The 15134-nt window shown below is 37.2% G+C and overlaps 1 long non-coding RNA gene across 1 annotated transcript in view; it reads right to left on the bottom strand.

The window, feature by feature from the left end:
- LOC145514133 (uncharacterized) overlaps positions 1–15134 on the bottom strand; it is a 263897-nt gene that overhangs the window by 96245 nt on the left and 152518 nt on the right. The window lies entirely within an intron of this gene.

Raw genomic sequence — 15134 nt, 5'->3', positions numbered from 1 at the left:
TGGGAGGAATTAAATGAAGTAATGGATGCCAAACAAATAACAAGAGCCTAAAACATATTAAACTCTTAGACAATTTTTAAAAGAAAATGGCATCAGGCAACAAGTCCTCTAAGGGTTTAGAGGATGGTGTAGCCTTGAAAGTTTCACTGGAAGTGTAAAACTTGAGTTAGCTATTTAAAAGGCAGGCTTTGGTTAAGCTAAGGTGAAAAAAAGAATATATTCTATGTATAAGTGAGCAAATCATATTGTAGAAATGGTGAACAGACTAGCTCAGCTGAAGTAGAGATTCAGAGGAAAAATCTGGGGGCTGATTTAGAGATTTGAATCTTGAATTGCTATATCAAGAAGTTTAAATTTTGTCTTGAGAAAAGGAAAAACTGTTGAAGTTTCCTTTATGACAGGAGGGTTACTTTATTGAAATCAGTGATTAATGTAAATTGGTTTAGAGAAGCATTAAGCCGTATGATCTGGAAATTTGAAAGGAGTACAATTAGGGAAATAATTATGCATACATGAGTTTGTAAGAGTTTGCCTTTAATGTTTGCTGTAAGAAGTGACAATAAAGAATAACTTGGTCAGTGATACAAATTAATAAAATTAGTATTTGGCTAATTTTGGGGATTATAGAAAAGAAAGTTTCACAGACAATTTGGAGTTTTTCCCTCCTAATCGCTCAAGAGAAAAAATTTTGTCAAAGACGGAAATTACAGACATCACCTTGGAGAAAGGTACTTTGGTCTAGAAGAGATTTTGGGTTTTAAGATGAGAATGGGTTGAAATGACTGCAGAGAAATTCTCTAGAGACAGTTTGTCTTACAAATCCGGAACTTGAAAGAAATGGTATGCAGAAAAAATATGGATATATACATTTATTCTCATGGCAGTGAATGAAGGATAAAATTTCAGTGCATAACCCTGAGTTAGTGACAGCTAGAAGAACTAGGCTTCCCTGGTGGCTTAGCTGTTAAAGAATCTGCCTGCAATGCAGGAGACCTGGTTTTGATCCCTGGGTTGGAAATATCCCCTGGAGAAAGGAAAGGCTACCCACTCCAGTATTTAGTCCATGGGGTCACAAAGAGTCGGACATGACTGAGCACTTTCACTAGAGGAACTAGAAAATCCCAAAATTTTAAACTGGTAAGATAATCTGAATAGTACAGTGTGACAAAGGCCGGAGTAAGAAAGAATATCAAGATACAAGGGAGAAGTATGATTATGGGAGCTTACACTGAGTGTCCAGAATATTCCACACACTAAGCCTAATTTTCAGTATCTCATTTAGTACATTCAACAATCCTGGGAGGAAATATTTTACATCTAACCACACAGCCAATGAGATTATTTTCCCGTTCAAGAAATTAGCCTAAAATCCAAATAGAAAGCAAAAATCATTACCTTCTCTCCATTTCAAGTATAGAAAGTCACCATCAATTGAAATAAACCACATCCCAGCAGCATTATTAGAAACTGCCCTATAGAAATCACATCCATTCTACCTAGTCCAACTCAAGTCAATATAAGAGCACTGCAAATTAAGGATTAGATTTTTGCTAAGTGTAGTGGTTATGAGCTATTACCATGCCTCCAAAAGCCAAGACAAATGAGCTCCATAGAGAATCACTCATACAAAGAAGGACTCCCTAAAAGCAGTAAAGAATAGCATTTTGTTATGGATGACGGTATCAGTTAGGGTTTGAAAGTCCTTACTTGATGATCTGTCCCTGGGCTAACTGATCAGGGGAAAAGAGAACTGGGTAGTGGATTATTTCCCAGGTGACCCCAAATAAGGATACAACTAGATTCTCCTCAAAAAGTTCTGATTCCCCCACCAAAAAAAAAAAAAAAAAATGAAGAAGGTAAAAACTAAAAGCCAATGCAATCTGCAGGGTTGGTTAAGAGGGCTAGATAAATTTGGGGCTCCAACTTTGTTGGGACCCCCATAGCACTGGGACACAGAGCATATATTAGAGGGAGGAGACATGAATGTCACCAGACGAGGTCAGCAGAAAGATGTGGAGGAATAGAGAACATACGGTTGGGGAGAAACTCTCCAAAAAACTTAGTGTGAGGCCTGTTGGAACTGTTGCCTGCTCCCTTTCAGCTGACAGCCACAATGATAATCAGAATGTGATTTTGCCCAGCAAGGAAAGATTGACAAGCTTACCAATTGGATATTTTTACACATTCCTCTCTTTTTTTCCCTCTATCTCTATCCTGACAACACACCTTAAAGTGGAGAGGAGTATAAAGGGGTTTATAAAAAGATTAACCCTGCCTTCCCTTTATCCTAGCCCTAAATCAAGATAAACCTAGTTAGCATAGGCAGAGAGGAAGAGAAGAGGTGGAAATTCAAGTTTTTAGCTTCAGTTCAGTTCAGTCGCTCAGTCGTGTCTGACTCTTTGTGACCCCATGAACCACAGCACGCCAGGCCTTCTTGTCCATCACCAACTTCCAGAGCCCACCCAAACTCATGTCCATTGAATCATTGATGTTATCTAACCATCTCATCCTCTGTCGTCCCCTTCTCCTCCTGCCTTCAATCTTTCCCACCATCAGGGTCTTTTCAAATGAGTCAGCTCTTCGCATCAGGTGGCCAAAGTATTGAAGTTTAGCTTCAACATCAGTCCTTCCAATGAACACCCAGGACTTATCTCCTTTAGGATGGACTGGTTGGATCTCCTTGCAGTCCAAGGGACTCTCAAGAGTCTTCTCCAACACCACACTTCAAAAGCATCAATTCTTCGGTGCTCAGTTTTCTTTATAGTCCAACTCTCACATCCATACATGACTACTGGAAAAACCATAGCCTTGACTAGACGGACCTTTGTTGACATAGTAATGTCTCTGCTTTTTAATATGCTGTCTAGGTTGGTCATAACTTTTCTTTCAACGAGTAAGCATCTTTTAATTTCATGGCTGCAATCACCAGCTGCAGTGATTTTGGAGCCCCCAAAAATAAAGTCAGCCACTGTTTCCACTCTTTCCCCATCTATTTGCCATGGAATGATGGGACCAGATGACATGATCTTAGTTTTCTGAACGTAGAGCTTTAAGCCAACTTTTTCATGCTCCTCTTTCACTTTCATCAAGAGGCTCTTTAGTTCTTCACTTTCTGCCATAAGGGTGGTGTCATCTGCATATCTGAGGTTATTGATATTTCTCCCGGCAATCTTGATTCCAGCTTGTGCTTCTTCCAGCCCAGCGTTTCTCATGATGTACTCTGCATATAAGTTAAATAAGCAGGGTGACAATATGCAGCCTTGACGTACTCCTTTCCCTATTTGGAATCATCTGTTGTTCCATGTCCAGTTCTAATTGTTGCTTCCTGACCTGCATACAGGTTTCTCATGAGGCAGATCAGGTGGTCTGGTATTCCCATCTCTTGAAGAATTTTCCACAGTTTATTGTGATCTACACAGGCTTTGGCATAGTCAATAAAGCAGAAGCAGATGTTTTTCTGGAATTCTCTTGCTTAATAGGACTTAATCTCTATATCAAAGTGAAACTGTTGGGTTTTTTTTTTGGAATTGCAAATTTATTGAATCTAGCTGGGACATACAAAGGGACTCACTAAGAATTGGATGAAGGTAGAATACAACATGGTATATTTGGAAGATTGTTATAGGTATGTGTCTGATATTTAACTATATTTAATAGATAAAGAGGTAATCCTTATATTTAATTAAACTTTCAATTTGCTATAAATATTAACACATTCCATCTTTCTCCATTACCAGGGCATTTTTCTCCATATGGCAGTTATACAGTACTTTGATATTTTCAAGTCACTGTTAATACTTCCATTCTCTTCTAGTTTCTACTAAGTTAATGCTCTAGAACAAATATTTACTTTTTGTATAAATTTCATGTTTTAAAAGCTAACAACTTCTAAAGGATGCTTGACTGGATATTTTAAGGTGATTGATATGCAGAGATAGGGGTAAATTATTTAAATGTCAGAGGTTTAATATCTTGACCTAATAAAGCTTCCTTTTAACACTTACTAGGACCACCATTGGCCAACCAAGGTGGCCTTAATATTTTCTTTGGATTGACTACCCTTTTGACAGGACTTTGCTTGCCTCTAGGCCCCTGACTTTTCCTCTTACTAAAGTCCTTAAATAATTAAGAAAATCTAACCACAGAGGTCTCTACTCTCCCTTTTCTTAGGGTTATAATTGAATACTTTGTCTGCCCCCTTAACATGTAAATCTTTTTAAAGGCCTTTTGCCAACCTTGGATTCTGACACTGTCTTAAGGATCTGGGAGCCATCCTGCTGAACTGTAATCCTTGAGGAAGATAATATCTCTTCTTCCAGTCTCTGCGGGAGGGCAGGAGCCCCAGTTCACTAGGTAGCTCACTCCAAGTTGTAAATATACTTCATGTCTCTAAAATATTAAAAAGTTCACTTTTGTGTTAGGGTGAGGTCAGTTAGCAAATGCAGATAGCCTCTATTCTGCCCCTGACTTCTCGTCACCCATCCCTGCTCTTAGAAACTCCCAGGCCCTTTGTTAGCAGAGTTGAGTTCAGGGTGCATCCTAGTCTCTCTCCCCTACTGCAATAGCCTTGAGTAAAGTCTTCCTCACCTGCTTAACTTTGCCAGTGCGGTGTTTGCTTTGACACCGCTCTCCCCTTCTCTCTACTGTTGTCTAAATTATGAAGTTAAAGAACATTAGCATTCTGTATGTAAAGAATATGTCCAATGCATCATCGATTCAATAGACATGAACTTGGACAAACTCTGGAGATGGTGAGGGACAGGAAAGCCTGACATGCTGCAGTTCATGGAGTCACGAAGAGTTGGACACAACTTGGTGACTGAACAACAATGTGTAAAAATATATGCTAAGTACTTCCCAGACTGATCCCAATGAAATATTTTGCTAAAAAATGAAAACTAAGAGATGTCTATTCTATTACAAAAATGTGTTAATATTATTAATAGATTTAGAGGATGTTTTTTGAGGGGAAGGGGGTTACTAGCCACTGTAATCTACCAAATGCTTAATACTGGATGCTTTATTCCAACAGTACCATGGATATTTTCTTTCCCACAGCACATGTAGAACTACTGATTTGACCATTTATATAGAAGCCTAAATATGCCTTCCCAGGATCCAGACTTTTATTTTGAGAGTGTTCCAGATATTATAGCATTACCAGAAATCGATTTTGCTGTTTTCTTTCCTTTTACGCTTTCCTCCCTCCTTCGCTTCTCTCTCTCCTCCTTTCTCTTTCTTGCCATGGATGTTTCAATCAAGTCTTTGGTTGTCACTGTAAATCTTCAGCTTTTCTTTTTACCCTGACAAGCACCTGTGTTAGCTCCTCCACTCAACATAATTTTCCAAATATAACTCATTACTCTAAATGGGAGACAGCATCTCTGAGAGAGGGCTCTTGTCCACTGACTAGAAACTGAGGAACATAGTATAAATATTGAGTGTATTTAGGTACTTCAAACAAAAACGTTTAGTCTGAAAAGAGTAATGTGGAATTTATAATAACAACAGTATTTACTAATTTCTTAATAAGCACTAGGCAGTGTTCTAAATGTCTTGTGTGAATTATATGCCTTAATTCCTACAGCTACCCTATGGAATAATTACTTTCATTAGGCTCATTTTATGGATGGGGCTGCCAAGGCACAAAGAGGTCCGAAATTGAGCACTGACTCTGGATTCAAAAACAGGCCATTTGACTCCAGTGCCGTATTCTTAGTCTTTCATTTTCTGGTATGGTTCATACAGAACTTTTTCTGCCTTACACTTGAAATAAGTCATTTATGAAGAGACAAAGGCCAAGTTTATCCTTAGAGGGGCTTCCCAGGTGGTGCTGGTGGTAAAGAACCCACCTGCCAATGAAGGAGACTTAAGGGATGCAGGTTTGATCCCCAGGTTGGGAAGATTCCCTGGAGGAGAGCATGGAACCCACTCCAGTATTTTTGCCTAGAGAATCCCATGGACAGAGGGGTGGGCTGTGTCCATAGCGTCACAAAGAGTCAGACACGACTGAAGCGACTTAGCACGCGTGCACACATCCTTTAGAGAGTATTCTTCCTGGCGTTGAAACTATGCGTTCTCACTCCTCCGTGGGGACAAAACTTCCTTTAAGTGTTTTCACCTGCCAAGATTGAAGGCAGAAGGAGAAGAGCGTAGCAGAGGATGAGATGGTTAGATAGCATCACTGAATCAATGGACATGAGTTTGAGCAAACTCTGGGAGATAGCGGAGGACAGAGGAGCCTAGGGTGCTGCAGTCCATGGGGTTGCAAAGAGTCAGACGTGACTTAGTGACTGAACAACAACTCCTCTCCCAACCTATCACACATAATGCCACTACCAATAAGCAGATAAAAGAGATCTGAACATGGATCTGTTTTTATGTCGGAAAGCCTATCTCTTGTTCAGTTCTTCTCTTTAAAAACAATATTTATAACTCTCTACCTGATTGAAATGTCCACTTAATTCCTATGATAGTGACATTTTTTGTATTCTTCTGAAAGAAGCCTTAAGCTTGTTATATAACTTTAAACATTACATCCTGAGATGGATTATTTTGTTTCTTTAGGTATGCCGTACATTCATCCATTCCAAAAGGAAGAAGAAAAATAAAGTCCCTGTGTAATCAAAATAGTTGCAAATATTGTCCAAACAAATAAACAAATGCTAACAATTATATAAAAGATACAGTTGTACTATGCCATTCTCTTATTTCTTCTTTAAAATAAAACATTTTTAAAAGTATCCAGAAGAATTTTTTGGCAGCTGGATACACATTCTTCATATTAAATAGGAAAACTAACAAAGTAAATATACAATTGAGAAAAGAGCAGGAGAGAAATTTCACACACAAATAAGCTCAGAATTCACCCTCATATAAAGCTGACAAAACCTAATTTTCCAGGCAGGGAAAAATTCAAAGCTCTTAGTTAATAACAGTTATTCTTTAGGTTACCTATTATTTTTCCTTTAATCTGAATTTTAAGAAAAATTTAAAAATTGATTACACCTATTAATAGTACCTTTGTTTCCCTAAGGTCTGGTATTTATTTCTTATTCAATATTTGTACAAATTAGCTTGCCTGTACATGCTGCTCTTGTCCTTTGTTAAAAAACAAAATTTAACTGAGTAAATTTGAATTGGCTTTATTAAGCGATTCATGAATTAGGCAGCATCTCATCTGGCAAACAGAGAAATGAGGTTATACAACATGGAAACCTTTTATAGTAAGAGGGGGAGGGGGTGAGACAAGAAAAGAGTCATCAGCAATTTAAAAAAATCAAAAGTCCTTTGAAGGAAAGTAAAAGTTCAGATGACAGTGGCTTCTCATTGGCCTAGCTGCAGCATTTCCCACTGCCTGGACTTGTTAATGGGCAAGAAGGAAGTCTTCCTTCCTCCTGCTTGGGTAGTAAAGTAGTTGCTACTTCCTATCTTGAAATGCAAGATACCTCTCTTTCTGGTGGGGCCTGTAACTAACATCTTCCCTCTGCAATAATCAACACTTTCTTTGAGGGTAATTGATGATTGATAGGGTGTGAGAGCTCCCTCTACTGGTCTTCCTGACTCCTATTTTAGTTGAGGTGTCCTTTTACTCATTTTCACATCTTACACACTTCAGTTTATAACATTAACAATAATTGTCAAACCAAAGGAACGAACTTTGGTTTCCTCCAGCAATGAACATAAGCATTTTTTTCACCAGCAATTTAACAAGGCCAACACCTGGCACATAGATTTTGCACTTGAGATAAAAAGCTATCTCTATTGACAAGATTTTCAGAGACTTACAAAGAAAATAATCTTGAAAAAGAAATCCTAAGTGTACATGACTGGATGGCTAAAATTTACTTTGAGATGGGACTATAATGTAGTATCTGACTCATTAATGTGGGCTCATAGGAAGTGACAGTATGTCATCCTAGCCCTAGTGACAGGGATATATAGGACAATGGCTTGTTGGGTAAGCACTGCAATGAGATATTGAGTCAAACATCCAATGTATAGCATTTTAAAAATAGTTAAAGTGCAACACAGTGTTCAAATTCATACTCTCTACTAGCTTAAGATCTTGGGCAAATTGGCTAATTTCTCTGCATATAGGTTTCCTCATTTGCAAAGTGAAGGACAGGGAAGCCTGGCATGCTGCAGTCGCGAAGAGTCAGACATGACTGAGAGACTGAACAACAGCAACAAAAGTGGGTAATTAAGCTCCCTCCTCATAACATTGCTGTGAAATTTATCTTAAAAAGAAAAATGTGCAAAGCATTTAGCACAATGTTTGATGCACAAAAGAATAATAAACATTAGTTGTAAATTATTGTGGCCATTTTTTCCACATTATCATTGTCATCCTACACACATCTAAACCAAGGACCTAATTGTTTATAGCCTTGAAGTGTTCTCTGCCAATATTCTTATATATTTTTTCTCACCAGTAAGCTGATTTTATTTATTTCTTCTTCTTCACATTCCTTGCATCACATTCCTTGTATATCATGACACACAACTAAATTGAAACTCTCAAGTCTATCTTCAAATCTACTTAGCCTCTCTCTTGAAAGCATCTTGGAAGATCATAGAACTTATGTTAGATATGATTTTCAAGATATATTTGTATTGAGTCCCCATTTAATTCTTACTACTGAAAGGCAGAGAATGTCATCCAACCTCATAATTTTCATTTTAATGTCTTCCAGGAATATGTTATCAGTTTGGAGGTAAAATACTAAGCAACAGTAGCCCTTCTGCTTCTAGGAGAGTAGAGTGTGACCTTATGCAAAGCTTGCTGCAGCTAACAGCTACAATTCATGATAAAATACAAAGAAAACACATATACACAACTATCTGAGATTTAGAAACTGAACAAATCAAAGCAGATTATGAAGACTGGCCCAAATTTGGAAGAAAGGACCAACAATGTTTGAGTGTCCAGGCTTTTTTTTTTTGCTTGGCATGAGTGTTGACCATAGCAATACAAAGGATTATATTAATAAAAATAATGACTAAACTAAGGATTGAATGTAGCTGTGAAGGTAAATTCTGTATGTTAACTTGACTAGATCATGGAGTGCCCAGATACTTGGCTAGACATTATTTCCAAGTGTGTCTGTGAAGATGTTTCCAGATGAGATTTACATTAGAAGATATAGACTGAGTAAAGCAGATTGCTTCCCCAGTGTTGATGGGCATCACATTCTACTGAGGGTCTGAATAGAACAGAAAGATGAAGAAAGGAATATTTATTCTCCCTGCCTGACAGTTGAGCTGGGGCATCAGTCTTCTGTCTTCAGGCTGGAACTTCCACCATCAGCATTCTTTGTTTTCTTTGTTCTCTGACGTTTATATTGAAACTTGAGCTAGAACTTATGCCAACATTTTCCTGGTCCCCAGTTTGACGATGATGGATATGGGATTTCTCAGGTATACTGTGTGAGCCAATTATAATAAATCTACGTATTTATTTATGTATCTTCTACTGGGCCTGTTTTTCTCAAGAACCCAGACTAATATAGGGGCATGGTTGAGCTTAAAAAAAAACAACCTGTGGGCCTCCCTGGTGGTTGAGTGGTAAAGAATCCACCTGCCAATGCAGGAGACAGGGGTTCCAACCCTGATCCGGGAAGATCCCACATGCTGGGGAGCAACTAAGCTCATGCACCACAACTATTGAGCCTGTGTTCCAGAGCCAGGGAACGGCAGCTTCTAAAGTCTGTGTGCTCTAGTGCCCATCCTCTGCAACAGGAGAAGCCACTGCAGTGAGAAGTCCATGCCTGCTGCAACTGCAGAAAGTCTGCACAGCAGTGAAGGGCCAGCACAGCCAAAAATAAACAAATAAAAATAATTTTTAAAAATCACTTGTATTTTGTATACTAACAGCAGACAACTGGTAATTAAACTATAAAAATTTCATTTGCAATAGTATAAAAAATAACCCTAAAATTTCAGAAAATGTATACAAGTCATCTCCACTAAAATCTAGAAAATATTGCTGAGAGATATTAAAGACCTAAATAAATGAAGAGAGATACTATTTCATTAAGCAGAAAACTCAATATTATTTAAATATTATTTCTCTCCAAACAGATGTATAGATTGAAAGCAATCACACCACCACCCTCCAAATTCCAACCAATTTTCTGGAAGAAATTGATAAGCTTATTATAACATTCATATTGAGATGAAAAAGATCCAGAAAAGTCTAACCAATTTTATTAAAGAAAATTAAGTTTTGATGACTTACAATAATTTAAAATAGTATAAAGGTGTATGATAAACAAGGCTTTGTGTTATTAGCATAATGAAGATCTTATAGCTTAACTGGACAATACAGAATACAGAAGATGTTAAAAATACATGGCCAAATGATTCTTTACCAAGATTTTACGGCAAACGTTTTTCAGGATATCTTAAAATTTTTTGATGGGACAATTAGTATCTGTATTCAAAAAAAAAAAACAAAACACTGACATTACAACATACACAGAATTAACTCAAAAAAGAGAATATACCTAAATGTAAAAGTTAAGACTATAAAACTTTTTGAAAAGAAAACTTAAGACAAAATCTTCACAGCCTTAGAGTAGGGAACAATTTGTTAAAGAGCATCAAATAAAATATTGAAAAATTGGTGTTTATTAAAATGTGAAATATTTTTCTTGAAAGTCATTAAGAAAATTAAAAGAAAATCACAGAATGAGAGCAAATATTTGCAATACCATTGCTTACATGGAACTTTCATTCATTTTATAAAACAGTCTTACAAAGTGCAGAGGATTTTAATACCATGCCTTGTTCATCAAATAAGACATACAAATAGCAATTAAGCAAATGAAAATATGTTCAGCATGCTCAACTGTCAGGGAAATACAGATTTAAGTCAAAACATGATACCATTATACAGACATTAGTATGGCTAAACTTAAGAGACATAAAAATACCACATGCTGTCAAGGATGTGGAATAATTGGCACTCAAATATCTCTGGACAGTGGTACAACATTTTGGAAAAGTATGAAAGTTTTTTTAAGTTAATTATGCACCTACCATAGGACTCCATCGTGCACACTTGTCCAAAAGAAATAAAATCATATGTCTACATAAAATTGTGCACACAGATATTTACAGAAACTTTCATAATATAAAAAGTTCATAATATATACAATGTTTATAATATACAAAGCCTTGCAAAAATCCAAATGTCAATGAATAAGTAAATGTTGAATACTTGTGAAAACTCAAATGATCGATAACAGTCATCAATGTAATAAATATCAAAATTATGCCAAATGACTGGAGCCAAACACAAAAGAATGCATATTCATCTTTAGAAAAACAATGTTACAATGTGCAAACTAGTTTATAGTGATAAAAAGCAAACCAGTGGTTCCCCCAGGGTCAGGGACAGAGGGACACACAGACTGCAAGGAGTATGTTGAAGTCAGCTTTTAAGTTGGCCTACAAAATTTCCTGCTTCAGGTATTCCTGCTCTTGTGGAAACTCCTCCCACAATCATCAGGGTTGGTCGGTATGACCAGTAGGGCATGGAAGAAGTGATGGTGTGCCAGTTCCCAGGTTAGAATAGTAAAGACCACAACTTCTGTTGTAGGTCCCTCTTGGTCTCTCCTTAGGTCACCCCCTTTAAGAGTAGTCAGCTGCCATGTCATGTGGAAATTCAGGCAACTCATGGAGAGGCCCACATAGCAAAGACATGGGCACATTTGCCAGCGTGGGCTAGTGAGCCACTTTGGACATGGATCACCCATCACCAGGCGACTCTCAGATGATGGCAGCCAAGGCATTATTTTGATAGCAACTTCATAAGAGACCCTGGGATCCTACCTTCCAGCTAAGGTACTCCTAAATTTCTCCCCCACAGAGAGTGTGAGGTAATTAATATTTGTTGTTTAAAGATGCTGAGTTTGGGGATAATTTGTTACACAGCAATAAAGAACTAACATAGATTTTGCTAAGAACTGTAGTGTTACCATCACAAACACTCACAATATGAACACTGGTTTAGAATAAGGCTGTGAACTTTGAGAATAATGTTAGTAAACATTTAAAGAGGCTTGAAAGCACTATTCATAAAATTTGGACTTTAAGGAGGCTGTCAGTGAGGAGTGAGAAGAATCTTGTTAGAAACTAGAAGAAAAAAGATTATCCTGCAGTGGTAAAAAGCTTAGCAAGACTCTCACCTATAATTCTATAGAAGATAGAAAATGTGTCTAATCAACCAAGTGATCTAGCTTAATGTGGTTTTCCATCTACTGAAATCTATGAGCTATCTTGTCCTTTTATGGATCTCTTTCCTATATATAAATTTAAATGTATGAACCCCTGAAATATTTGGGGATTCCTTGGGTTCCTCACTCTCCAGAAAAACTTTACTGACAACACATTTTATTTTTTTAAGTGATAGTAGAAACATAATAAATAGAAAATCTACTGGAAAGCTTTAAAATGTAAGTATTTAAATATTAAACAAATATCCCATTGAAAATATATCAAAGTTTGATTTATCAGCAAAACAACTTGATATTTGTCTACCTATGATTTATTGAAAAACAGAAAGAATAATCAGAGGCAAATTAAAGAAATTAAATTATTGTTTTTATCTTGGTGTATAAAGAACAAAAATGTAAAAACTCCTAAATAATGAAGCTGATTTGGAACTTTGTAAAAAAAAAAGAGAGAAAGTAAAGAGGAAAATAAATTAATTCTCATCCTGAACTCATTTATTTCCAATAAAGGAAACTAAATTAAAAAGATCAATCACAAAATAACTAGCATTTTATTTTTAGGGTTTTTTGTTTGTTTGTTTTTTTAAACTATCATGTGGTTGTTTATATTAATTGAAAACAAACTTGAAGCACGAATATTTTCATGTTTATTTTGGTTCCTAGTGACAAGAATAAAAAAGAGATGTCATATAATCATTTCCTTGAACTAACATGCCATAGCAATTTGAGGAAAAATTAATCATTTCATAACATTTTAATTACCAATGGAATTTAAACAGAATAATATTCACATAAGCTTGTAACTATGTGAATTTATAACTATGAAGGAATGAACAGCCACTGAAGTTGAACTTGTAATAACTATATAATCGTATCACACAAGGAATAATTTGAAGAAAGGCAAGGGTCAAGTCTTATAAATTAAAATATATTTGGGTCTTCTATCATCTAAACATATTGAAGTTAAGAGTTAATGGACTTTGGGCTTCCCTGGTGGCTCAGTGATAAAGAATCTAGCTGCCAATTCAGGAGACACACGGTATAAACACTGGCCCGGGAAGATCCCACATGCTGTGCAGCAACTAAACCCATGCGCCACAACTATTGAGCCTGTGCTGTTCAGCCTAGGAGCTGCAACTACTGGAGCCCACTGTGCCCCAGAGCCTGTGCACCACAATAAAAGAAACCACACGACGAGAAGCCTGCGCACAACTAGAGAGTAGCCCCACTCACTACAGCCAGAGAAAAGCCCACACAGCAGTGAAGACCCAGCACAGCCAAAAATAAATAAAATAAAGAGTTCACTCTTTAAAATAGAGCTAATGAAAATTCACAGTTATTGTGGAAGGAAAATAATCTATCATTGTACTTGCTGGGTGCTTTACATTTATCAAAGGACTCATATTCATATTTTGGAGAAGGAAATGGCAACCCACTCCAATGTTCTCGCCTGGAGAATCCCAGGGACAGGGGAGCCTGGTGGGCTGCCGTCTATGGGGTCACACGGAGTCGGACACGACTGAAGCGACTTAGCAGCAGCATATTCATATTTACAAAGGCCTGATACTCAGCATACTGAGATTTAATATCAAAGTAGATTTGGAGATGATTTCAGACAGATAACTTGATGTTTACCATTCTTCTCTCAGTATTTTTAAAGCGAGAATGGTTATATGTGACTAGTCATCTGCATAAATGACTTCCTTTCATTCTTTTCCATCCTCCACTAATTGCCTGGGGCTTTGGCTATTAAGCAAACTTTCGAAGATTTCTCAGCCTTAACATTATTAGCATTTTAGGTCAAATTGTTTTTTGTTTTGAGGGGCTGTCCTATGAATTGTCAGCATGTTTACCAGCATTGCTGGCCTCTACCCACTGGATACGAAACCCCTCTTACTCCCTGCAACACATACACACATCATCTCCCCAGTTATCACAATCCAAAATATCTCCAAACTTTGTCTAATGCCCCCTGGGGTACCTCTTCCTTCAGCTCTTAAGAATCTTCACTCTATGAGAAAAAGGAGACATTAGAAAGGAAGAGATGTATTTTCCCAATGATTTGCAAAATATTGGTCCGTGAAGCTTTCATAGTTGGACACCAATGAGTTGGTTAGGACCTAATTTGAATAGCAATATTAAGGAAATTCTTTGTAAAGAAAAATATCAATGGTTTCTTTCTTTATACTTTCTTGCTTTCCACAAGATGGGAAGATCCTGCTGAGATGGATAGTTGTGAGGTGTAAGAGCCTGTCCATGGGATTCTCCAGGCAAGAATACTGGAGTGGGTTGCCATTCCCTTCTCTAGGGAGTCTTCCTAACCCAGGGATCAAACCCAGGTCTCCTGCATTGCAGGAAGATTCTTTACCATCTGAACCACCAGGGAAGTCCAGATAATTGTGATAGTTCAATTTATAAACTTTGGGAAACTCTACATTTGGATGAGGCCATGACTTGGCCTGAATCACATGGCAAGGAACTACTGGTTTATGGACAATAATATCCCTCAATGATTTTCTTTGTTAATAGGTTTAATTCTATATCCTTATAAGTTATTCAGCTATTCCCAAAGTCATCTACAACATATGTTTTTCCAATTAGTTATACTCAACTGCAAGCTCTTTGATGGCAGGCAATCTGTTTTGTCTGTGAATAGCAAGTATACTACCCTCATCTTGCTATTGAGACTGCCAGGACCTTTCTTCCTTGCTGCTCGTATTCAGTAGCATATAACACAAAATAATAGTAGCACTATTTCCCATGTGATTCCTCCATAGCCACAGAATGCTCACCAGAGTGCTCTAGGAAATCTCTGTGGATCTGTTGCAGTTCCTCTATAAAATGAAAACTCTTAATTTCTGGTCCACAAGATAAGGATGGACAACAACTAACATT

This window comes from Giraffa tippelskirchi, chromosome 7, assembly GCF_054371585.1.
Source record: "Giraffa tippelskirchi isolate mGirTip1 chromosome 7, T2T-mGirTip1v1.2.pri, whole genome shotgun sequence".
Classification (NCBI taxonomy): Eukaryota; Metazoa; Chordata; class Mammalia; order Artiodactyla; family Giraffidae; genus Giraffa; species Giraffa tippelskirchi.
Note: the sequence above shows the minus strand (reverse complement) of the source record. Positions and strands in the feature narration are given on the sequence as shown.